Here is a 25,021-nt window from a genome sequence, read left to right on the forward strand (position 1 = left end):
TTCCCGGCCGCGGCGGCCGCTTTTCTGATGGAGGCGAAAAGCAAAAACGCCCGTGTGTACGAGATTTCGGCGCACGATAAAGATCCCCAGGTGGTCAAAATTCATCCGGAGCCCTCCACTATGGCGCGCCTCATCGCCTGCGTTGCGTCGGCGCGTTCCTACAATCCATCCTATTCTCGTTAAGAAGTACTTGATGTAGCTTAAGGTCTTCCGACCGCATCCCGTTTTGTTTAAATTTTGGAGCACGCTCGCGTGAGACACGTTGTCGAAGGCCCCTTTTAGGTCTAGGGCGAGTATCCCGCGCGGCGCGTTCCCCGTTGCCTTTTTGACGACGAGTTCTTGCGGTTGGATCAGGACGTCCAAGGTGCCCAGGTGTGTTCTGAACCCATACTTGGTCTCGGGCATTTTGTCAATTGTTTCTTCCAAGTGTTTTTGAAGCCTGCGAAGGAGGACCATACGTTCCATCACCTTCCCCACGCACGACGTGAAGGAGATGGGCCGCATGTTGTCAATCGTCAGCGCTTTGCCGGGTTTCGGGATGAATCGAACCTCGGCCTCTTTCCATTCTTTCGGCAGCCGCGAGCTCTGCCAGGTTTCGTTGATGTGCCCTGCAGGAAGCCGCGGGCCGCCGCTTCGTTCATGTTTCCAAGCAACTTGTACGTTACCGCGTCCCTTCCGGGGGCGCTCTTTCTGTTGCTTTCGTCAATAGGCTCCGGAACGATCGCCGGGTGGCGCTGCACTAGTAATTTCAGGGACCTTACCCTCCGCGGACGTACGCGGTGGCTGCCGTCGCTTCGTCACGTGCTTTTTGCGCTGCGCGCGTGCTGCATTTATCGCGCTACGGTGAGGTCCGGGTAAAATTTTCTTTCGACTTATGAAAGCATACACATTAGCACGTGTCCAGCAAGTTCGGTTTACACGTATAGTATAGCTACTGGGTCCATTTTTGCCGGTTGTTACGAATCGGCCAGCGCCGCCGTACTTTCCCGCATCACTCCTCGGCTGTGCGGCGAAGCCACTGCGTGCGCGTTTGAAAACAGGCGCCACCATGTTCGTGACAAGTTTCGACAAGCCCGGCTCAGACGCTTCGCTTTCGGCGCATTTCAAAACTTCGGCGGCTGCCGGCGAGGCTCGTCTCAACGCTCTTCAAGGACACAGAGGCCCCGCGAACTCAGCGGAGTCCTCCTCTCTCCCCTTTCCCGGACTCAACGTGCGCCGAGGCGTATTCCGATTTCGGCGATGCATCACCCACGAAAGGGAGAAAAGGAGGAGTGCGAGAGGGAAAGGCGAAGGGTTGCGGGGCTGTTCTGCCGGCGCACACACTCCCCGCTCTTGGCCCGGCGGCCGGCAGGCAGTGAATACCCATTTCTTTCCTCCATGTGAAGCGGCAAGTGTTTCATACGCGCGTTAGATTTCGCTTTCTGGGACGGATGCGCTGTTATTCAACCACACTCCTAGTTCTGTATATTTTAACGAAGTTAGAAGTGCTTCAACTGTGTCTGTGTTGGATTTCGCGTCCGCTTGTGATACCCACCGCTGTGCGTTTCGAAGTGCTTCAACCGGGTCGTTTGATTAAGTTTTACGCTGCAACAGTGTTCTAGGTAACATTACCTAAATACTTTGTAATCCGTGCTGTTTTGCAATCGCAGTGTAGCATTCGCAAATCGTCGCGTGAACGGTTGCTACGCAAGCGTGCATCCACAGTTCACCCTGTGATCGGCCGCCGCTGTGAAAGTCAACCTTTATTATGAATGAATTCCTGGAGTGTGACAAATAGAAATTTAGCCTAATGCCCCATAAAGTTGGGCCTAAGTCACGCTGGGAATACGCGATAAGTATAATCACTTGTAGCCCACCTCGAACATTTTGGTACTCAGATTTTCTGACGATTGCTTTCAACCTTGTCACGATGGTTGCACTTTCTGCCCTGCTGCTTTTTATGCGGTCGCACAAACAACCGGGTTGCTTGTTTTGTTTTTTTTCTTTATCGTATCTAGCGCTCCGCCCAGACGAAATGGCAGTTGGCACTAAAGTTTCGCCCAGGCAGAATTAGAACTGTCAAATACTCCTGCTCTGATCTTCGCCTCTTAGATTAGACACGCAGGACTACCTTTGCACCGCCTCCTCTTCGCGATCGTGTGTTCATGGGTCTTTTTCTTTTTTGCTTGCAAGCCCCAATGGTGCTAGCACCCACATTTATTTGCGAGTTGGAATATGAAGCCTCCACTGATGACTTACGTTTGTCCACACACACTGACCAAAACAAGCTACAAGGGGCTTTGGTATCCAGTATTCTTACGCTGGAGCATGCTTCAAGGCATGTGATCACAAAAGCACTTAAGTTTACAGCAAATACAGGTTCTCAAATTGACTGAAAAACTGAAACATAACATTAAGCCTTATAAATATTTACCTAGTATGTGTGCTAGTTCTGCATCAATTGCTAAAAAAAAAAAAAAAACCCGCAACACATGCTAATGAACTGATCATGAAAAAGTGACGTAGTGAATAGTAAATCTGTCTGCTGAAACCAATTTTTTAATAAAACTACAGATTTGAATATAGATTACATGTTGCAATGTATGGGCATATGAAACAGCAGAAACCAAGTCCCAAAGCTCGAAAATTCTTTATTAAATGCTTTATAACCTCAAATATACAGTGTGTTGCGACGATAACTGGAACACTTTAAAAATTTTTCCTGAGCGATCCGCCGCTCTGTTCACGCTCAAACTTCACACAAAGGTTGCATTTTGTGGTCTATTTTGTTTGACACCGGGAACAACAACGGTAGTTACCTGTTTATTCTGAAAATAAATAAAAACGATTTTCGCCTATGGGAAAATGGCGGCGATTTGGACGTGCGAGCCCGAAAACCGGGTTTTCTGATCGTCTGTTAGCTCATTTCTAGGTGCATTTTCTGATCGTCTGCTGCACCATTTGGCTCCGTACGTGAATCCCAAACATGCGTTTCACTCTGCAGGTGGTTCCGTCGTTCCAACATCAACTTGCGCTGGCTCGCACGTCCATATCAGCGGCCATTTTCCCATAGGCGAAAATCGTTATTATTTATTTTCAGAATAAACAGGTAAGTACCGTTGTTGTTCTCGGTGTCAAACAAAATAGACCACAAAATGCGACCTTTGTGTGAAGTTTGAGCGCGAACAGAGCGGCGGATCGCTCAGGAAAAAATTTTAAAGTGTTCCAGTTATCGTCGCAACACCCTGTACAATATTTTACGTGCCCATCACGGTTTAGGCCAGGAACATCTTGGCTCAAAACTTTCCACAATTTCTCAGTCAGCACCTGCAACACCAAAAGAAACAAATAAACGCTTCCTTTTACAACCACACCGCAAATGCCAAGTGAATCTAAATTCACAATTGATGGTGTATTTTGTCCCGTATAGGGCTACATTAATATGTACACAAAAGTTAGTTTAGCCTGCTTTTGAACTATTCTAACTGCTTATTCTGAATTTTTTTTCTACGTAACACCAGAGATCCTTTGCTGATGCAGTCTTGTGTCTAAAACCTGCTTTAGTCCCTTCACACCAAATGGTATTTTTGACTTTTTTGAGAATTTGTACAAGGCCAAATCATGGCTTACACTAGTAGGATTAAAGTTCTGAGCTAGACTGCTTTGATCTCTGATCTCGTTAACAAACTGCACTGCCTTTCCCAATAGCTAAGCAGGTGCTTACAGTGTATCTGACAGAACAGCTGTCACACAATGGCCATACAGGACAACTGGGTCGGTTTATCAGTCAGGAATTACATGAGGGGGCACTAGGCTGAGCCCAACTCATCGCACCACTGCTGCAAAAACAAAGTGGAAAAAGATTCTATTTCGGGGGTTGTAGTTGCCAAGGCCACTCTCGGGCTATGAAGCATGACACAGTGCTAGGTTCGATCCACGTTAATCCTGACATTTGGGTATCTTAACACGCACTGAAATCTCCACACACGGGCGTTTTCGATTTTTTTCTTTTTGCCTTCACTAAAAAAAAAAAAGGAAAAGAAAAAGTCCTTGGGCTCAGCTGCACAATGCTTTAGGAACTGCGGCTGCTGCTCAGGCACAAGTTGGAGCCATTACTTGACTAGGCACAAATCCTCAAGAGTTGAAAACTGATTTCAGCGCAAAGCGGCAAAACAGCACTTTATTAAAAACAAGAGAAGTGGGAAAGACCTTATAACAACACGCGCTAAAGAATGACCTTTTTGAATAAACACAGTGTCACTTTGTAAATCGTCAATGCCTGGATAGCATATCCTTCATGCACAAGTATACTTAGTTGCTCCTTTAGACCGACAACGATGGCCAGAAGAAGTCAGGCTGCTGCCTTGCACGCCTTGTACTTGCTGCTTCGCCTTAATACTATTACCATAAGTTAGGAGCCAAGTATCTGAAATACCCATCTGTTCGATGCTTTGAACGTGCCGTGTAGGTGTTGTCGTGCAGTAATCCTCATTGGACGACGAGAACGAATGCAAATTAAATGACTCGCGAGCGAAAAATGACGTTACCAAAGTTGATCAGTTCACAAATCTTGCACCGCTTTACCATTGAGCCAATGCTGTCGACTTGTTTGTAAACAACCTGTAATTTCTCCGCGCCACGTAACGTCATTGATAGTGGTTGCGGACTGAAGTAGCGTAGAAAACCGGGCTAGTTGGTGTAGATTCATCTTCGCAGCGCACAAATAACGGGACAAAAAGGAGGATAACACTGGACAACCACTGAACCAAAACCGAATTTTTATTGAAGAGACAAATATAAAGCCATCGAAGGTATAAAACATAAAAACATGACACATGAACCCACTATAAGCAACTGTACAGACAAACGCTCTCAAGTACTGCTCTCTTCAAGATACGCCAATTCTGCATCTAAAAGTGCTAAAGACGAGCGCTAACACACGAGTCAGACATTTTTCGAATTTTATGTGCTTCCACTATACTTCCCTCACCTTTTGTTCATCGTGCGAGAACAGTACCGTTGTATCATGAAGGAAAAGCGTACAACCACAATCTTTGCAATGGGTGGGAAGAGGGCCAGAAGGCACTCAGTGAACTGGCCAACATCAAAGCGACCACAATTGAAAGGAATGCAATAAACCACGTTTAATCTCTAAGGAACAACCTGTTTCTCATATTTCACACCACAGCTGTTTGCTCGGCCCTTATTACTAATATTCTTTTCGATGGCGGGACAGCAGCAGTTTAACTTAATTTTGGCTGAAAACACCACATTGATGTTATATCTGCTCCCCACTTCTTTCAAGCGGTGAGATACATCGTGCAGGTACGAGATTACAACTATCTTTTCCTTCACAACATCACAAGCAGAAGACAAGTTTTCTTCACCAAATCCAACAACTAAAGACAGGCCGACCCAATGACTCCGTCACCGTAGCCAGCATTTTTGGGTCCAACTAACTGTTCACCAAAGCTAGACTCAATTAGGTGAAAACAAGACTGAAAACAAAACAAGATGGCTGACCTGAGGCAGTTGACAACAATCCCATATTTTGCAATCCTAGAACGTGCTGATGAAGAGTTCAGTAAAGGCTTCTTCGATTGCGGGCTATAGAGCCAACATACATGATTCTGCTCGAATTTTAACAACAGGTCCAAAAACTGGATTGTTCTTTCGTTTAGCGCCTTGGACATAAAGGTCAGCCTAAATGCGTGACGTTTGAATGCTTTTAAAATGTCTACCACTTTTCTTGTAGGGCCATAGTTTCCACAAAGTACTAGGTAATCGTCAACATACATGAAAATTTTATTTGCCAAACCCTCCAAGTCACGTTCCAATACACGGTCAACATGAGCCAAGAAAATGTCACTAACAAGGTGAGGAACTTTAGAACGTCTACAGATTCCAGATCTCTGCACAAAGACACTGTCACACCATCCTACAATAGTTGATGCTAAGTCCCATGCCAAAACCTCGATGGAGTCATCCGTCGCCTATATTCAGGATGGTGTTGCTCTGTGTCACAAGATAGATGCCGACACGTCAGAAACTGGCAAAGTAGGCCATGTGCAGAAAGGAATTGCTGATGGCGCTTTCAACCTGCTTGTTTATAAGGACTGCACCAGCACAGACGGCATCATTACAGAGTGCAGACCGTTTAAACATCTTGAAAAGGGCTTCGCAGCCTCTGGAAAATGTTTCTTTGGTTATCAACGTAACTAGTTGATGCATTTATTTTTGTTATTCCCCCCACTGTAATGCCAACAGGCGCTGTGGGTACCAAATAAAGTAAGAAAGAAACAAGCGAAAGCTCACTGTATTGCCCCACAGTTCACTCGAATGCCTAACACGGCTCCCACATCCTATTACGAGTATACCACTCCACTGGAATTTGCCCTTCTTTGTTCGACGACTTAATGAAAATAGTACGCCGTGAGCTGGAGGCTACGGCTATGGCTGGCCTACTAGCCCTGACCCGTGAATGAACGTCACCTTCCATCTCCCTAATCCATGCGATATACAGCAAGAGCTCGCAAGCCACACCATTCCACGCATTTGCTCTGTAGCTCACCCGAAAAACGCTTTCACTGTTCCTCGTGTCTTAACTGGTCCCCACCAATATGCCCCACGCCATTTTCAGACACAAAATTCCGAAGAGTGGAGTACTCCTGAAAACAACCCAATATGCTTCCACTGCTGTCACGGTGGGCATGTGGCCCGCTACAGCTTTCGACATTGCCACGCTAAGCCTTCGCCTCACCAGAAGACTAATCAATGCAGCTCAAGGAGGTAATACTGCATCTGTGACCTGGACGACAGATCCTCTATTAACCAAGGAGTCTAAGCCCAATTTACTAGACGTTACTGTTGATGGTGTTGCACCCCAGGCTCTCACTGACACAAATGCTCACATCTCTGTAAACAGCTTAACCCTCCGCTGGCATCTCCGCAAAGTTCTGACGCCACCCATGCAAACATTTGTTCGAGTTGCCAATGAGAGCACACCTTCAATTGCCGGAATGCGTACCGCCTGAATATGGATTGCCGACCACGATAGTGTTGCTCTCTTCACCGTCCTTGAAAAATGCCCCCATGACATTATCCTCGGCGTCGATTTTTTCTCGAACCGCTCTCATTGACTGTTCTGCGGGACTTCTCTCTTTTGAATTTTCTTCTGCCAAAAATGCTCAAAAGCACCGTTCTCGTTCCACAGATTATGTCCATTTGCTGTCAAATGCTGTAACATACATGCCCCTGTGATAAAGCCCACCCGTTTCTCACAGTTATTTCTCACCAGATTGTTCGACAAGCCGAGCGGAAGCTACTACAAGCACGTATCCTTGAGTGCCGCCAGAAGCTACGAGCTTTGGAGAAGCAAACCTTCTTTGCACGCCGGCAACTTGAGTATCTTATTCCTGAGGACTTCCCAGATGTGCAGCTGCACACAAACTTCACTGCTAGCATGGCAGAAGGCCGTCATAGAACGTCGCAAGAGAGGAAACTGCAAGCACTCCAGCCGGACGTGCCACAATGCACCCAAGAGGTCATCAACCTATCTCCGTACACACCGGACGAAGAGGAGGCTAAGGTTTTGTCCCGTGGTTTGAATTTTAACACAGAAGCACCCCCGGAGCCAGGAAAGGTGATTTGTGCGGGCGAACGCGTGGTCGGCCAGCTTCCCTCTGAAGTACGGCAAGAAGCGCGCACCCGTGCTATTGGTGTGCTCTCTGGTTTGCGAAGACATTGTGCAAGACTGCACTTATCGGTAGCGGAGAGGCAAGCCATCAGGAGCCTGCGGAATAACAGCAGTATCGCAATCCTTCCTGCTGACAAAGGCAATGCCACGGTCTTGCTAGATAGCAGTGACTACCACACGAAGATGTTGGCCCTTCTTGAAGACCAGCAGACATACGCTCCTCTAGCCCGTGACCCAACTAGCAGGTTACAGTCGAAGCTCCAAGAACTGCTAACCAGGCTTTTCAAGCTAGTCCCTCCGCACCACAAGGGCCTCTACTACAGGTTACTGTGCACGAACGGTTCAGCCCCGGCCATCTACGGTCTGCCTAAAATCCACAAGCCTGGCATTCCTCTTTGGCCTATCGTCGACTTCTCGAGGTCACCGCTCTACCGACTATCAGGCTACCTTCACCAAGTGTTGAGCCCTCTAGCCGGTAAGACGCCCACGCACGTCGGAAACTCATCCTCTTTTGTTTCGAAGCTGAAAGACGTAACTCTAACTGAAGACGACGTCATGGTTTCGTTCGACGTCAAGTCTCTTTTCACTAGTATCCCAGTGGATCTGGCAGTAGCCATGTGCGAAGAAGCACTAAACGCGGACATTAGTCTTCCCGATCGCACTCCCTTTGATGTCCCCGAGCTCTGTGAGTTGCTTATGTTTTGTCTGCGCAACACCTATTTTTCTTACGGGGGAAGCCCCTATCAGCAGACCCATGGCACCGCGATGGGTGCGTCCATATCAGTTACTACGGCCAATCTAGTTATGGAGGCTTTAGAGGGGAAGGTATTGGCAACCTTCACACCGGCACCGAGGTTTTTCTGCCGCTATGTCGACGACTGTTTTTGTATTTTAAAAAAGCAAGATGTCCCATGTCTTCTGGACAGCCTCAACGCCCAGAATGTGGATATACAGTTCACCGTGGAGTTCGAGCAAGACAACATGCTTCCCTTTTTTGGATGTTCTTGTTCGCCGCGATGTGGGCGCTCTCTCCTTCTCAGTGTACAGGAAGCCCACACACACGGGTCGTTACCCCAGTTTTGAATCTTGCCACCCTCTCGGCCACAAGACATCCGTTGTGTCGTCCTTGATAAAGCGCGCCGTACGCATCTGCTCAGATGACAGTGCACTGAAACGTGAATTAGGAACGATTCGCCGCAAAACTAATCGCCAATGGCTATCCTAAGCGACTTATTTGCCGAACCAAGAATAAGGTACTACAGCGAAGAATGGCCAACAACAGGACATTACGAGCACGCGCAGCCATCCCCTACGTCCCAGGAATAAGCGATGCATTGTCGCACGTCTTTTCAAAATACGACATGCGCATTGCCCATGTACCGACCAGCGAGCTCCGCGACGACTGAAAGAGCACCAACGTGATGTAAGAAATCATAATCACATGACGAATGCCATTGCCATTGCGGAGCACGCGCACAATCATTCCCACAAGATTGACTGGGAGAACACCGCAATTTTAGCTAAGGAAAAGAACACATCATCTTGGCGTCTGCTAGAGTCACTTTTTATCCAATCAACGCCAGCCGCAATGAACCGGACGGATGGGACTTTGCCTCCCGTCTACGCATGCTCTCTACGTCATGTGCTGCCTATATAATTGATGACAACGGCTTGTCTTACGTAGTGAACAAGGAACCCGTATGTGGTTCCGAAACGTCAATATATTTTTATTCTTGGTCAGTGTTCGCTTTTCTTTTGCAAGTTATTATATGGTCTTCCCTATTACAGATGCGCTGCTTCTGTGAAACGTCACCCTGCCACATATCATCATTACTGTGGTAGAGAACCGAACCTGCCTTCCCTTTCAGTTTTTCAATTTCAGTTTCACACCTCAAGTCCTTCCCAAGGGGATTTCGCTTGCAATGCTGTGCCCTTTCTGCCATGAATGCTAGCACCCCTGCAGATTTACCTCCTGCAGTGCAGGCGTCCCATCAAGCACCATCAATCAAGGCAGTGGCTGCTTCAGACCTCCCACCGGATCATACCGCCGATCTCCCTCGTCTTCTGGATTCCTGCAAGGACATCTTCGACTTAGACAACCATTCACCAACCCAAACTTCTGCAGTCACCCATCATATCAACACCAACGATGCTTCACTAGTGTACAGGTGGCCCTATTGCGTATCACTTGCTGTACGACTCGTCATCCAAAAGGTAAAAAAAAAAAATGCTCACTAAGGATACAGTTGAACCATCTTCCAGTCTGCGGGTGTCTCCAGTCGTGTTGGTCAGAGAAAAAGATGGGACATAGTGCTTCTAGATGGATTATGCAAACTTTACTATTATGAAGGAAGGCCTTATACAGTGGGATCTCATTGATACAATTCTGCATAATACGTTTTTCTTTTCATTCCAAGCCAAAATCCCTTAGAAATAATGCATTTTCGTGCATTTGATACGATCACATTTTTGCTAAAAATTGGATAGCACGACCACGAAAGTGAACCTTGACCATTTTTAGAAACCTTACATTTATTCTTCGGTATACTAGCTCAAACCCCATGTCAACAACCCATGACCTGCATGGCAGCGCCAGTTCTGCGACAAAAACACTGCTGCCGGGCGTGGGCGCTCTGTTCAATGAGGATGATATGTGAGGCGAGGCACTGTGCCATCTAGTGAAACATATCATAATCACAGAGTTTCTCAGTTTGATCATAATCGAGGAAGAAGGTTCCAATGCTCTTGGCAGTCGACCACTTCCCTCCCCAACTTCTCGCCATGCTCTGTGCTTCCTGCTCCATTCTTTGTTCTCTTTCTGCGCTGTTCCTGTGTTCGGTGGTGTTGCTTATGAGGCTATTTTTGTTCTTGTTCTATTTGACTAGTCTTGTTCTCCTTAGGCTGCCTTGTTGCTGTGCGGGGTGTGCTGCCAGGCTTGTGGCAATGTCGAGGAAACGGAAGGCACTCAGTATAAAAAGAAAAAGTGGAAATTGTACAGAAATTGGAAGAAAACCCGAAGAGGAAATGCGTGGATTTGGCACACAAGCTCGGTTTGCCAGTGTCAACGCTCAACACTATTGCCGGTCAGCAAGAGGAACTTCAAAAGAATCTGCAAGTTTCCGGCCCTGATGCGAAACAAGCACAAGGTGCGAAGCATGACCAAATGGAAGACATCCTGCTCACATGGTGGGAGGAAGTTAGAGCGGCAGGATGAACGCCGATAGGTCAGTACTACGCGAAAAAGTTGACAACACTGCGCTCTCCTTGGGCATTGAGGACTCCAAAGCGTCTGGTGGCTGGCTTCACCAATTCAAGGCACAACGTGAAGTGTCATACAGAACAGCGTCCGCCCAAGTGAAAAATACCAGCAGCTTTTTTTTATTTTTACATTTCCGGAGAATTTTGTCCCAGACTTCGAAAAGAAAGTGCAGCACATATTTACCAGCTACTCCACTGTTGCTCAATAAAATTGAGTTGCTGACGGAGAATGCAGCTAGATTTTTCTCCTTTTTTTTTAACAAACTCTTTGGATAATACGATTTTCACATAATGCTTTTTATTTCCCGGTTCCCCTGAAAAACTTATCAACGAGATTTCACTGTACATGATACATAGACAAGATGTGGCTGGCAACTTGTGAAGGGAGGTAACTTCGTGCAACCAAAGCCTGATTAGTCATGCTAATTCCTCCTATATTTCAATATGGTCTAACACCAGCTACCCCACTTCGGCAGAGCTAGTGGGGAACATTTCAACACTACTGTCACTGTGTACTGCAGAACGAACATCCATTCCGCATTTAAAAACCCTTCATACGAAGCTGCATCGCGCAAAGTTGTTCTATGGCCACGGAATGTCCTCGCTGAATGTCAAGGAAGCGTCCTCACCGACGCGCTTTGGCGTCGTCTATCAGCGGATTCGTATGTATACAAGCGTTTACAGCAAGAACGGTAAATATATTACTACGCCCTTCAAGCACATATCGGCAAAATGCGATTACTTCGCCGCGTTCGCAGGAATGAGCCGCACAGTAGAGAACACAGTCGTAGCATACTAGCAGGAATGAACGCATCGTACGGCTTCTTCCACGTTTCGTCACCCCGTGACTACAGTTTACCTCAACACCAATTTATAACGCACGCCCTTAAAGAGCTTACACTCTAAAAAGCGCTACAACCTTTCTGGTAACCTTGAGTGAATGTAAAAGCGTAGCCACCGCGCACATCACGTCGTAGCTAGCGCCGACTTCAATGCGAATGCGGTCGTCGACGCGGCTACGCGAACGTACCGCTGACAGCCTCAAGGAAAGTGTATTTGGGCGCTCTAGAACAACGTATTTAAATTTAGCCCACGTTTGCGAATAACAAATGATTCCTTGAGTGCTTTAGTTACATTGTCATTCAGAATGTGCCTAGCCAGTTATGTCCAACATACGGAGAGCGCACGGCATTTGCAGTACACGGACAGGTATATGATTACCCGTCCCTCTTGATACCAGCGCTTAAAAAATATCTTACCTTTCGTTTATGACGCAAAAAGATGCCGAGGAGAAAGCAGCAGGTTTCGTTATCTACAAGAAATCGATGCTGGCTTGCGCTTTGAAACTCGTACACAATAGGCAAGTGGCTTCGGCTTGACATGGCTTGACCAGTGTTGCTTTTGCCTTGCGCAAACTTAATTTAACTAAAAAACTCTGTCACACAACCGGCTAAATATGGCCGCTCGTTATTTGTTATTTGCGAAGGTAACAGAGTATAAAAGTCGCGTAACAGAAAACTCTAGTTGAATTAAGTTTGCGCATGGCAAAAGCAACACTGGTCAAGCCATGTCAAGCCGAAGCCATTTGCCTGTTGTGTACGAGTTTCAAAGCGCAAGCCAGCATCGATTTCTTGTAGATAACGAAACCTGCTGCTTTCTCCTCGGCATCTTTTTGCGTCATGAACGAAAGGTAAGATATTTTTTAAGGGCTGGTGTCAAGAGGGACGGGTAATTATATACCTGTCCGTGTACTGCAAACGCCGTGCGCTCTCCGTATGTTGGACATAACTGGCTAGGCACATTCTGAATGACAATGTAACTAAAGCACTCAAGGAATCATTTGTTATTCGCAAACATGGGCTAAATTTAAATACGTTGCTCTAGAGCCCCCAAATACACTTTCCTTGAGTCTGTCAGCGGCACGGTCACGTAGCCGCGTCGACGACCGCGTTCGCATTGAAGACGGCGCTAGCTGCGACGTGATGTGCGCGGTGGCTACGCTTTTACACTCACTCAAGGTTACCAGAAAGGTTGTAGCGCTTTTTAGAGTGTAAGCTCTTTAAGGGCGTGCGTTATAAATTGGTGTTGAGGTAAACTGTAGTCACGGGGTGACGAAACGTGGAAGAAGCCGTACGATGCGTTCATTCCTGCTAGTATGCTACGACTGTGTTCTCTACTGCGCGGCGCAATCCTGCGAACGCGGCGAAGTAATCGCATTTTGCCGACATGCGCTTGAAGAGCGTAGAAATATATTTACCGTTCTTGCTGTAAACACTTGTATACATACGAATCCGCTGATAGACAACGCCAAAGCGCGTCGGTGAGGACGCTTCCTTGACATTCAGCGAAGACATTCAGTGGCCATAGAACAACTTTGCGCGATGCAGCTTCGTATGCAGGGTTTTTAAATGCGGGATGGATGTTCGTTCTGCAGTACACAGTGACAGTAGTGTTGAAATGTTCCCCACTGGGTCTGCCGAAGTGGAGTAGCTGGTGTTAGACCATATTGAAATATAGGAGAAATTAGAATGACTAATCAGGCTTTGGTTTCACGAGGTTACCTCCCTTCACAAGTTGCCTGCCGCATCTTGTCTATGTATCATGTACAGTGAAATCTCGTTGATACGTTTTTCAGGGGAACCGGGAAATAAAAAGTATTATGTGAAAATCGTATTATCCAAAGAGTTTGTTAAAAAAAAGGGAAAAAATCTGCATTCTCCGTCAGCAACTCAATTTTATTGAGCAACAGTGGAGTAGCTGGTAAATTTGTGCTGCACTTTCTTTTCGAAGTGGGGGAGAAAATTCTCCGGAAATGTAAAAATAAAAAAAAAAGCTGCTGGTATTTTTCACTTGGGCGGACGCTGTTCTGTATGACACTTCGCGTTGTGCCTTGAATTGGTGAAGCCAGCCACCAGACGCTTTGGAGTCCTCAATGCCCAAGGAGAGCGCAGTGTTGTCAACTTTTTCGCGTAGTACTGACCTATCGGCGTTCATCCTGCCGCTCTAACTTCCTCCAACCATGTGAGCAGGATGTCTTCCATTTGGTCATGCTTCGCACCTTGTGCTTGTTTCGCATCGGGGCCGTAAACTTGCGGATTCTTTTGAAGTTCCTCTTGCTGACCGGCAATAGTGTTGAGCGTTGACACTGGCAAACCGAGCTTGTGTGCCATATCCACGCATTTCCTCTTCGGGTTTTCTTCCAATTACTGTACAATTTACACTTTTTCTTTTTATACTGAGTGCCTTCCGTTTCTTCGACATTGCCACAAACCTGGCAGCACACCCCGCACAGCAACAAGGCAGCCTAAGGAGAACAAGACTAGTCAAATAGAACAAGAACAAAAATGGCCTCATAAGCAACACCACCGAACACAGGAACAGCGCAGAAAGAGAACAAAGAACGGAGCGGGAAGCACAGAGCATGGCGAGAAGTTGGGGAGGGAAGTCGCCGCCTGCCAAGAGCATTGGAACCTTCTTCCTCGATTATGATCAAACTGAGAAACTCTGTGATTATGATATGTTTCACTAGATGGCACAGTGCCTCGCCTCACATATCATCCTCATTGAACAGAGCGCCCACGCCCGGCAGCAGTGTTTTTGTCGCAGAACTGGCGCTGCCATGCAGGTCATGGGTTGTTGACATGGGGTTTGAGCTAGTATACCGAAGAATAAATGTAAGGTTTCTAAAAATGGTCAAGGTTCACTTTCGTGGTCGTGCTATCCAATTTTTAGCAAAAATGTGATCGTATCAAATGCACGAAAATGCATTATTTCTAAGGGATTTTAGCTTGGAATGAAAAGAAAAACGTATTATGCAGAATTGTATCAATGACATCCCACTGTATGAGGCCTTCCTTCATAATAGTTAAGTTTGCATGATCCATCTAGAAGCACTACGTCCCATCTTTTTCTCTGACCAACATGACTGGAGACACCCACAGACTGGACGATGGTTCGACTGTATCCTTACTGAGCATTTTTTTTTTTTAACCTTTTGGATGACGAGTCGTTCAGCAAGTGATACGCAATAGGGCCACCTGTACACTAGTGAAGCATCGTTGGTGTTGATATGATGAGTGACTGCAGAAGTTTGGGTTGGTGGATGGTTGTCTAAGTCGAAGATGTCCTTGCAGGAATCCAGAAGACGAGGGAGATCGGCGGTATGATCCGGTGGGAGGTCTGAAGCAGCCACTGCCTTGATTGATGGTGCTTGATGGGACGCCTGCACTGCAGGAGGTAAATCTGCAGGGGTGCTAGCATTCATGGCAGAAAGGGCACAGCATTGCAAGCGAAATCCCCTTCGGAAAGACTTGAGGTGTGAAACTGAAGTTGAAAAACTGAAAGGGAAGGCAGGTTTGGTTCTCTACCACAGTAATGATGATGTGCGGCAGAGTGACGTTTCACAGAAGCAGCGCGTCTGTAATAGGGAAGACCATATAATAACTTGCAAAAGAAAAGCGAACACTGACCAAGAATAAAAATATATTGACGTTTCGGAACCACATACGGGTCCCTTGTTCACTACGTATGACAAGCCGTCGTCGTCAATTATATAGGCAGCACATGACGTAGAGAGCATGCGTAGACGGGAGGCAAAGTCCCATCCGTCCGGTTCATTGTGGCTGGCGTTGATTGGATAAAAAGTGACTCTAGCAGATGCCGAGATGATGTGTTCTTTTCCTTAGCTAAAATTGCGGTGTTCTCCCAGTCAATCTTGTGGGAATGTTTGTGCGCGTGCTCCGCAATGGCATTCGTCATGTGATTATGATTTCTTACATCACGTTGGTGCTCTTTCAGTCGTCGCGGAGCTCGCTGGTCGGTACATGGGCAATGCGCATGTCGTATTTTGAAAAGACGCGCGACAATGCTTTGCTTATTCCTGGGACGTAGGGGATGGCTGCGCGTGCTCGTAATGTCCTGTTGTTGGCCATTCTTGGCTGTAGTATCTTATACTTGGTCAGGCAAATAAGTCGCTTAGGATAGCCATTGGCGCTTAGTTTGCGGCGAATCGTTCCTAATTCACGTTTCAGTGCACTGTCATCTGAGCAGATGCGTACGGCGCGCTTTATCAAGGACGACACAACGGATGTCTTGTGGCCGAGAGGGTGGCAAGATTCAAAACTGGGGTAACGACCCGTGTGTGTGGGCTTCCTGTACACTGAGAAGGAGAGAGCGCCCACATTGCGGCGAACAAGAACATCCAAAAAAGGGAAGCATGTTGTCTTGCTCGAACTCCACGGTGAACTGTATATCCACATTCTGGGCGTTGAGGCTGTCCAGAAGACATGGGACATCTTGCTTTTTTAAAATACAAAAACAGTCGTCGACATAGCGACAGAAAAACCTCGGTGCCGGTGTGAAGGTTGCCAATACCTTCCCCTCTAAAGCCTCCATAACTAGATTGGCTGTAGTAACTGATATGGACGCACCCATCGCCGTGCCATGGGTCTGCTGATAGGGGCTTCCCCCGTAAGAAAAATAGGTGTTGCGCAGACAAAACATAAGCAACTCACAGAGCTCGGGGACGTCAAAGGGAGTGCGATCGGGAAGGCTAATGTCCGCGTTTAGTGCTTCTTCGCACATGGCTACTGCCAGATCCACTGGGACACTAGTGAAAAGAGACTTGACGTCGAACGAAACCATGACGTCGTCTTCAGTTAGAGTTACGTCCTTCAGCTTCGAAACAAAAGAGGATGAGTTTCCGACGTGCGTGGGCGTCTTACCGGCTAGAGGGCTCAACACTTGGTGAAGGTAGCCTGATAGTCGGTAGAGCGGTGACCTCGAGAAGTCGACGATAGGCCAAAGAGGAACGCCAGGCTTGTGGATTTTAGGCAGACCGTAGATGGCCGGGGCTGAACCGTTCGTGCACAGTAACCTGTAGTAGAGGCCCTTGTGGTGCGGAGGGACTAGCTTGAAAAGCCTGGTTAGCAGTTCTTGGAGCTTCGACTGTAACCTGCTAGTTGGGTCACGGGCTAGAGGAGCGTATGTCTGCTGGTCTTCGAGAAGGGCCAACATCTTCGTGTGGTAGTCACTGCTATCTGGCAAGACCGTGGCATTGCCTTTGTCAGCAGGAAGGATTGCGATACTGCTGTTATTCCGCAGGCTCCTGATGGCTTGCCTCTCCGCTACCGATAAATGCAGTCTTGCACAATGTCTTCGCAAACCAGAGAGCACACCAATAGCACGGGTGCGCGCTTCTTGCTGTACTTCAGAGGGAAGCTGGCCGACCGCGCGTTCGACCGCACAAATCACCTTTCCTGGCTCCGGGGGTGCTTCTGTGTTAAAATTCAAACCACGGGACAAAACCTTAGCCTCCTCTTCGTCCGGTGTGTACGGAGATAGGTTGATGACCTCTTGGGTGCATTGTGGCACGTCCGGCTGGAGTGCTTGCAGTTTCCTCTCTTGCGACGTTCTATGACGGCCTTCTGCCATGCTAGCAGTGAAGTTTGTGTGCAGCTGCACATCTGGGAAGTCCTCTGGAATAAGATACTCAAGTTGCCGGCGTGCAAAGAAGGTTTGCTTCTCCAAAGCTCGTAGCTTCTGGCGGCACTCAAGGATACGTGCTTGTAGTAGCTTCCGCTCGGCTTGTCGAACAATCTGGTGAGAAATAACTGTGAGAAACGGGTGGGCTTTATCACAGGGGCATGTATGTTACAGCATTTGACAGCAAATGGACATAATCTGTGGAACGAGAACGGTGCTTTTGAGCATTTTTGGCAGAAGAAAATTCAAAAGAGAGAAGTCCCGCAGAACAGTCAATGAGAGCGGTTCGAAAAAAAATGGACGTTGAGGATAATGTCATGGGGGCATTTTTCAAGGATGGTGAAGAGAACGACACTATCGTGGTCGGCAATCCATATTCAGGCGGTACGCATTCCGGCAATTGAAGGTGTGCTCTCATTGGCAACTCGAACAAATGTTTGCATGGGTGGCGTCAGAACTTTGCGGAGATGCCAGCGGAGGGTTAAGCTCATTACAGAGATGTGAGCATTTGTGTCAGTTTGAGCCTGGGCTGCAACACCATCAACAGTAACGTCTAGTAAATTGGGCTTAGACTCCTTGGTTAATAGAGGATCTGTCGTCCAGGTCACAGATGCAGTATTACCTCCTTGAGCTGCATTGATTAGTCTTCTGGTGAGGCGAAGGCTTAGCGTGGCAATGTCGAAAGCTGTAGCGGGCCACATGCCCACCGTGACAGCAGTGGAAGCATATTGGGTTGTTTTCAGGAGTACTCCACTCTTCGGAATTTTGTGTCTGAAAATGGCGTGGGGCATATTGGTGGGGACCAGTTAAGACACGAGGAACAGTGAAAGCGTTTTTCGGGTGAGCTACAGAGCAAATGCGTGGAATGGTGTGGCTTGCGAGCTCTTGCTGTATATCGCATGGATTAGGGAGATGGAAGGTGACGTTCATTCACGGGTCGGGGCTAGTAGGCCAGCCATAGCCGTAGCCTCCAGCTCAAGGCATACTATTTTCATTAAGTCGTCGAACAAAGAAGGCAAATTCCAGTGGAGTAGTATACTCGTAATAGGATGTGGGAGCCGTGTTAGGCAGTCGAGTGAACTGTGGGGCAATACAGTGAGCTTTCGCTTGTTTCTTTCTTACTTTATTTGGTACCCACAGCGCCTGTTGGCATTACAGTGGGGGGAATAACAAAAATAAATGCATCAACTAGTTACATTGATAACCAAAGAAACATTTTCCAGAGGCTGCGAAGCCCTTTTCAAGATGTTTAAACGGTCTGCACTCTGTAATGATGCCGTCTGTGCTGGTGCAGTCCTTAAAAACAAGCAGGTTGAAAGCGCCATCAGCAATTCCTTTCTGCACATGGCCTACTTTGCCAGTTTCTGACGTGTCGGCATCTATCTTGTGACACAGAGCAACACCATCCTGAATATAGGCGATGGATGACTCCATCGAGGTTTTGGCATGGGAAGAAAGTTCCTTCGCGGCTAGTTGGTGGCCAACAAACTTTCCGAACAGCTCACGTAATATCAATTTGCAGGTTTCCCAGCTTGTCAGGTCTGCTTCGTGTGTCTCAAACCAACAATAGTCTGGCTGGGCCCTTGAGGTAAAATATTACGTTGGCCAGCCCCAAGGTTGCATCCCATCTGTTATGAGCGCTCGCACTCTCGTAGGTGCTTGTCCAGTCATCAACGTCAGTGCCGCAGAAGGTGCTGCGGTCGCAGGGATGGGAGATGACCATAAGTGGCATAGTCGGCCAGAGGGCTCCATCGAGTGCCAAAATTTCTGTGCCGACCTGGCGTCCACTGCGCAGCTCCGTGTTTGAGGTAGCAGATGTTGCAGTGCAGGATGACCAGGATAGGGCACACTGCGCAAGCCCCTTCATCTTCGAAGCGCGCAAATGAGGTTACTGCGCGCGCAGTAATCCAGGCTGGTGCTCTGCTTTCAGCATTGACACTGGAAACCTTTTCTACTCCCTTCCGTATGAACAAGTTTTGGTCTCTGTGAAAGAGTGTATCACTGTCTACAACGGCGAGGTTAAGTTTATGCAAAGTTGCGGGATTTCCGTGGAATCCTTTTTGGAGCTTCTGCGTTTCTACTTAGCATCAACTATTGTAGGATGGTGTGACGGTGTCTTTGTGCAGAGATCTGGAATCTGTAGACGTTCTAAAGTTCCTCACCTTGTTAGTGACATTTCCTTGGCTCATGTTGACCGTGTATTGTAACGTGACTTGGAGGGTTTGGCAATTAAAATTTTCATCTATGTTGACGATTACCTAGTACTTTGTGGAAACTATGACCCTACAAGAAAAATGGTAGACATTTTAAAAGCATTCAAACGTCACGCATTTAGGCTGACCTTTATGTCCAAGGCGCTAAACAAAAGAACAATCCAGTTTTTGGACCTGTTGTTAAAATTCGAGCAGAATCATGTATGTTGGCTCTATAGCCCGCCATCGAAGAAGCCTTTACTGAACTCTTCATCAGCACGTTCTAGGATTGCAAAATATGGGATTGTTGTCAACTGCCTCAGGTCAGCCATCTTGTTTTGTTTTCAGTCTTGTTTTCACCTAATTGAGTCTAGCCTTGGTGAACAGTTAGTTGGACCCAAAAATGCTGGCTACGGTGACGGAGTCATTGGGTCGGCCTGTCTTCAGTTGTTGGATTTGGTGAAGAAAACTTGTCTCCTGCTTGTGATGTTGTGAAGGAAGAGATAGTTGTAATCTCGTACCTGCACGATGTATCTCACCGCTTGAAAGAAGTGGGGAGCAGATATAACATCAATGTGGTGTTTTCAGCCAAAATTAAGTTAAACTGCAGCTGTCCCGCCATCGAAAAGAATATTAGTAATAAGGGCCGAGCAAACAGCTGTGGTGTGAAACATGAGAAACAGGTTGTTCCTTACAGATTAAATGTGGTTTATTGCATTCCTTTCAATGGTGGTCGCTTTGATGTTGGCCAGTTCACTGAGTGCCTTCTGGCCCTCTTCCCACCCATTGCAAAGATTATGGTTGCACGCTTTTCCTTCATGATACAACGGTACTGTTCTTGCACGATGAACAAAAGGTGAGGGAAGTATAGTGGAAGCACATAAAATTCGAAAAATGTCTGACTCGTGTGTTAGCGCTCGTCTTTAGCACTTTTAGATGCAGAATTGGCGTATCTTGAAGAGAGCAGTACTTGAGAGCGTTTGTCTGTACAGTTGCTTATAGTGGGTTCATGTGTCATGTTTTTATGTTTTATACCTTCGATGGCTTTATATTTGTCTCTTCAATAAAAATTCGGTTTTGGTTCAGTGGTTGTCCAGTGTTATCCTCCTTTTTGTCCCGTTATTTGTGCGCTGCGAAGATGAATCTACACCAACTAGCCCGGTTTTCTACGCTACTTCAGTCCGCAACCACTATCAATGACGTTACGTGGCGCGGAGAAATTACAGGTTGTTTACAAACAAGTCGACAGCATTGGCTCAATGGTAAAGCGGTGCAAGATTTGTGAACTGATCAACTTTGGTAACGTCATTTTTCGCTCGCGAGTCATTTAATTTGCATTCGTTCTCGTCGTCCAATGAGGATTACTGCACGACAACACCTACACGGCACGTTCAAAGCATCGAACAGATGGGTATTTCAGATACTTGGCTCCTAACTTATGGTAATAGTATTAAGGCGAAGCAGCAAGTACAAGGCGTGCAAGGCAGCAGCCTGACTTCTTCTGGCCATCGTTGTCGGTCTAAAGGAGCAACTAAGTATACTTGTGCATGAAGGATATGCTATCCAGGCATTGACGATTTACAAAGTGACACTGTGTTTATTCAAAAAGGTCATTCTTTAGCGCGTGTTGTTATAAGGTCTTTCCCACTTCTCTTGTTTTTAATAAAGTGCTGTTTTGCCGCTTTGCGCTGAAATCAGTTTTCAACTCTTGAGGATTTGTGCCTAGTCAAGTAATGGCTCCAACTTGTGCCTGAGCAGCAGCCGCAGTTCCTAAAGCATTGTGCAGCTGAGCCCAAGGACTTTTTCTTTTCCTTTTTTTTTTTTTTTTAGTGAAGGCAAAAAGAAAAAAATCGAAAACGCCCGTGTGTGCAGATTTCAGTGCGTGTTAGGATACCCAAATGTCAGGATTAACGTGGATCGAACCTAGCACTGTGTCACGCTTCATAGCCCAAGAGTGGCCTCGGCAACTACAACCCCCGAAATAGAATCTTTTTCCACTTTGTTTTTGCAGCAGTAGTGCGATGAGTTGGGCTCAGCCTAGTGCCCCCTCATGTAATTCCTGACTGATAAACCGACCCAGTTGTCCTGTATGGCCATTGTGTGACAGCTGTTCTGTCAGATACACTGTAAGCACCTGCTTAGCTATTGGGTAAGGCAGTGCAGTTTGTTAATGAGATCAGAGATCAAAGCAGTCTAGCTCAGAACTTTAATCCTACTAGTGTAAGCCATTATTTGGCCTTGTACAAATTCTCAAAAAAGTCAAAAATACCGTTTGGTGTGAAGGGACTAAAGCAGGTTTTAGACACAAGACTGCATCAGCAAAGGATCTCTGGTGTCACGTAGAAAAAAAATTCAGAATAAGCAGTTAGAATAGTTCAAAAGCAGGCTAAACTAACTTTTGTGTACATATTAATCTAGCCATATATGGGACAAAATACACCATCAATTGTGAATTTAGATTCACTTGACGTTTGCGGTGTGGTTGTAAAAGGAAGCGTTTATTTGTTTCTTTTGGTGTTGCAGGTGCTGACTGAGAAATTGTGGAAAGTTTTGAGCCCAGATGTTCCTGGCCTAAACCGTGATGGGCACGTAAAATGTTGTATGTATATTTGAGGTTATAAAGCATTTAATAAAGAATTTTCGAGCTTTGGGACTTGGTTTCTGCTGTTTCATATACCCATACATTGCAACATGTAATCTATATTCAAATCTGTAGTTTTATTAAAAAATTGTTTTCAGCAGACAGATTTACTATTCACTACGTCACTTTTTCATGATCAGTTCATTAGCATGTGTTGCGTTTTTTTTTTAGCAATTGATGCAGAACTAGCACACATACTAGGTAAATATTTATAAGGCTTAATGTTATGTTTCAGGTTTTCAGTCAATTTGAGAACCTGTATTTGCTGTAAACTTAAGTGCTTTTGTGATCACATGCCTTGAAGCATGCTCCAGCGTAAGAATACTGGATACCAAAGCCCCTTGTAGCTTGTTTTGGTCAGTGTGTGTGGACAAACGTAAGTCATCAGTGGAGGCTTCATAGTCCAACTCGTAAATAAATGTGGGTGCTAGCACCATTGGGGCTTGCAAGCAAAAAAAAAAAAAAAGACCCGTGAACACACGATCGCGAAGAGGAGCCGGTGCAAATAGGTAGTCCTGCGTGTCTAAATCTAAGAGGCGAAGATCAGAGCAGGAGTATTTGACAGTTTTAATTGTGGCTGGGCAAAACTTTAGTGCCAACTGCCGTTTCGTCTGGGCGGAGCGCTAGATATACGATAAAGAAAAAAACAAAACAAGCAACCCGGTTGTTTGTGCCATCGCATAAAAAGCAGCAGGCCACAAAGTGCCAACCATCGTGACAAGGTTGAAAGCAATCGTCAGAAAATCTGAGTACAACATGTTCAAGGTGGGCGACAAGTGATTATACTTATCGCGTATTCCTAGCGTGACTTCGGCCCAACTTTATGGGGCATTAGGCTAAATTTATATTTGTCACACTCCAGGAATTCATTCATAATAAAGGTTGACGATTTTCACAGCGGCGGCCGATCACAGGGTGAACTGTGGATGCACGCTTGCGTAGCAACCGTTTACGCGACGATTTGCGAACGCTACACTGCGATTGCAAAACAGCACGGATGTCAAAGTATTTAGGTAATATTACCTAGAACACTGTTGCAGCGTAAAACTTAATCAAACGACCCGGTTGAAGCACTTCGAAACGCACAGCGGTGGGCACCACAAGGGGACGCGAAATCCAACACAGACACAGTTGAAGCACTTCTAACTTCGTTAAAATATACAGAACTAGGAGTGTGGTTGAATAACAGCGCATCCGTCCCAGAAAGCGAAATCTAACGCGCGTATGAAACACTTGCCGCTTCACATGGAGGAAAGAAATGGGTATTCACTGCCTGCCGGCCGCCGGGCCAAGAGCGGGGAGTGTGTGCGCCGGCAGAACAGCCCCGCAACCCTTCGCCTTTCCCTCTCGCACTCCTCCTTTTCTCCCTTTCGTGGGTGATGCATCGCCGAAATCGGAATACGCTGCGCCGAGGCTATGAACTGCTTACGAACTCTGGAAAGAGCGTTGTGTGTGTCTGTGACGTTCGTGGCGTGTTGCCCCTTGTTGGCGTTTTGACCGTTACCGCTTTTGGGTATAAATAGACCCCCGCAAGCGCTGAAAACCATTCCTGTTAGAGCAGCGAATCCATGCTGTCGCTCTGCTCGAGTCCTGTATTGTAACCTCGCCCGTCGGGGCATTGTTCTTTGGCTTTGGCTCACCTCTCGCTACGAAGTAAACAGTTACGTTGGCCTATCAGCTCTGGACGTCTTCCCGGCTGCAGTCGGCCTTCCCGGTCCCAACACTGGTTGGCAGCGGTCGGATGGCAACTTCGTAACACCTGGAGCCAGCGGTGCGAGATCCAACACCACGGACGTCAAGGCGGCTTCGGACTTCGCAGAATTCACGGCAGTCAATGGTGAGTACGGGACTTTTCTTCACTGAGTTTTACCAGGATTCTGAGGATAGCTGGTAGGGCGTGTGTTTTTGTCGCGTGGGTTATTCGTGCAAAACATTTTTGGAGCAGTGGGAAAGCAGTACTCTAGACCGGCCATGAATTTGAAGGCGTTGAAAAAAACCGCAGTTGTTGGAGCTTGCAAAAGAGTTGCGCTTGGATGTTACGGACGCGCTGAGAAAGCCAGAGCTGATACAGGCTATACTCGCTGTTGGGGTTGACGATGACGAGCTGTCTGAGTGCATTGAGATCATCAATGGCAGGGAGACCGCTAAACGTCAGGCTGCCGAGGCTGTCGCTGAAAGCGCGAGGGACGACGAGGTAGTGACTGTTGGGAACTACCAGGTGTCTAATCAGCACATCGTGCCCTTGTCACTCCCAGCTGAAACTCCCGATGATAGGCCAACATCGGCTGAGCTAGTTGAGAATCCGGTGTCGCCTGTGGCTGAGCCGAAGTCGAGAACCGACCAGCCTAGCGAAGAGAACGTAAACGCGTTCCGATGTTCGCTTGCCGTACGCGTTCGTAAAAAGGTGAGCAAGAAGGATAGAGGAAAAAAATTGCCCCCACCTCCCCGAAGGGAATCGTGAGGAAGTGCGAATGCATTTCTTGCGCCGAGAGTACACGGCGTAGTAATTCTGACATCGCCTTGAGAGGCGCCCAGCCAGCGAACGGTCTAAACTGGAGCAGAGCGAGCAGGAGACTGTAGCGAGAGAGCGCGCGCGAACCGACCCACGGAGGTCTGGCAGTTTATCACGCCGCGCCGAGCGCACCGAGCCAGGTGGCTGAGAGAGGAGGCGAGCGCAAGGGGAGAGGGACGCGCGCAGCGGCGCACGGCAGCTGCAGTCGAGCGAGGGGAGAGGAGGTGCGGGTGCGTGACGTCACGGCGCGGGGAGGGAAA

The 25,021-nt window shown here is 47.2% G+C and overlaps 2 long non-coding RNA genes across 2 annotated transcripts; one reads left to right on the forward strand and one right to left on the reverse strand.

Annotated features, from left to right (window-relative positions):
• Positions 1–3,152: 3,152 nt before the first annotated feature.
• LOC144177817 (uncharacterized) lies at positions 3,153–12,308 on the reverse strand. The gene is made up of 3 exons (XR_013323862.1): positions 12,193–12,308; positions 9,645–9,747; positions 3,153–3,306 (listed from the first exon to the last, which is right to left on the reverse strand). It is a non-coding gene; the product is annotated as an uncharacterized LOC144177817 (long non-coding RNA).
• Positions 12,309–12,504: 196 nt separating this feature from the next.
• Positions 12,505–22,261, forward strand: LOC144177818 (uncharacterized). Its single transcript, XR_013323863.1, has 3 exons — positions 12,505–12,623; positions 15,067–15,169; positions 22,132–22,261. It is a non-coding gene; the product is annotated as an uncharacterized LOC144177818 (long non-coding RNA).
• Positions 22,262–25,021: the final 2,760 nt, after the last annotated feature.

Source organism: Haemaphysalis longicornis, unplaced genomic scaffold, assembly GCF_048455015.1.
Source record: "Haemaphysalis longicornis isolate Haplotype H1 unplaced genomic scaffold, Haemaphysalis longicornis Haplotype H1 scaffold_316, whole genome shotgun sequence".
NCBI lineage: Eukaryota > Metazoa > Arthropoda > Arachnida > Ixodida > Ixodidae > Haemaphysalis > Haemaphysalis longicornis.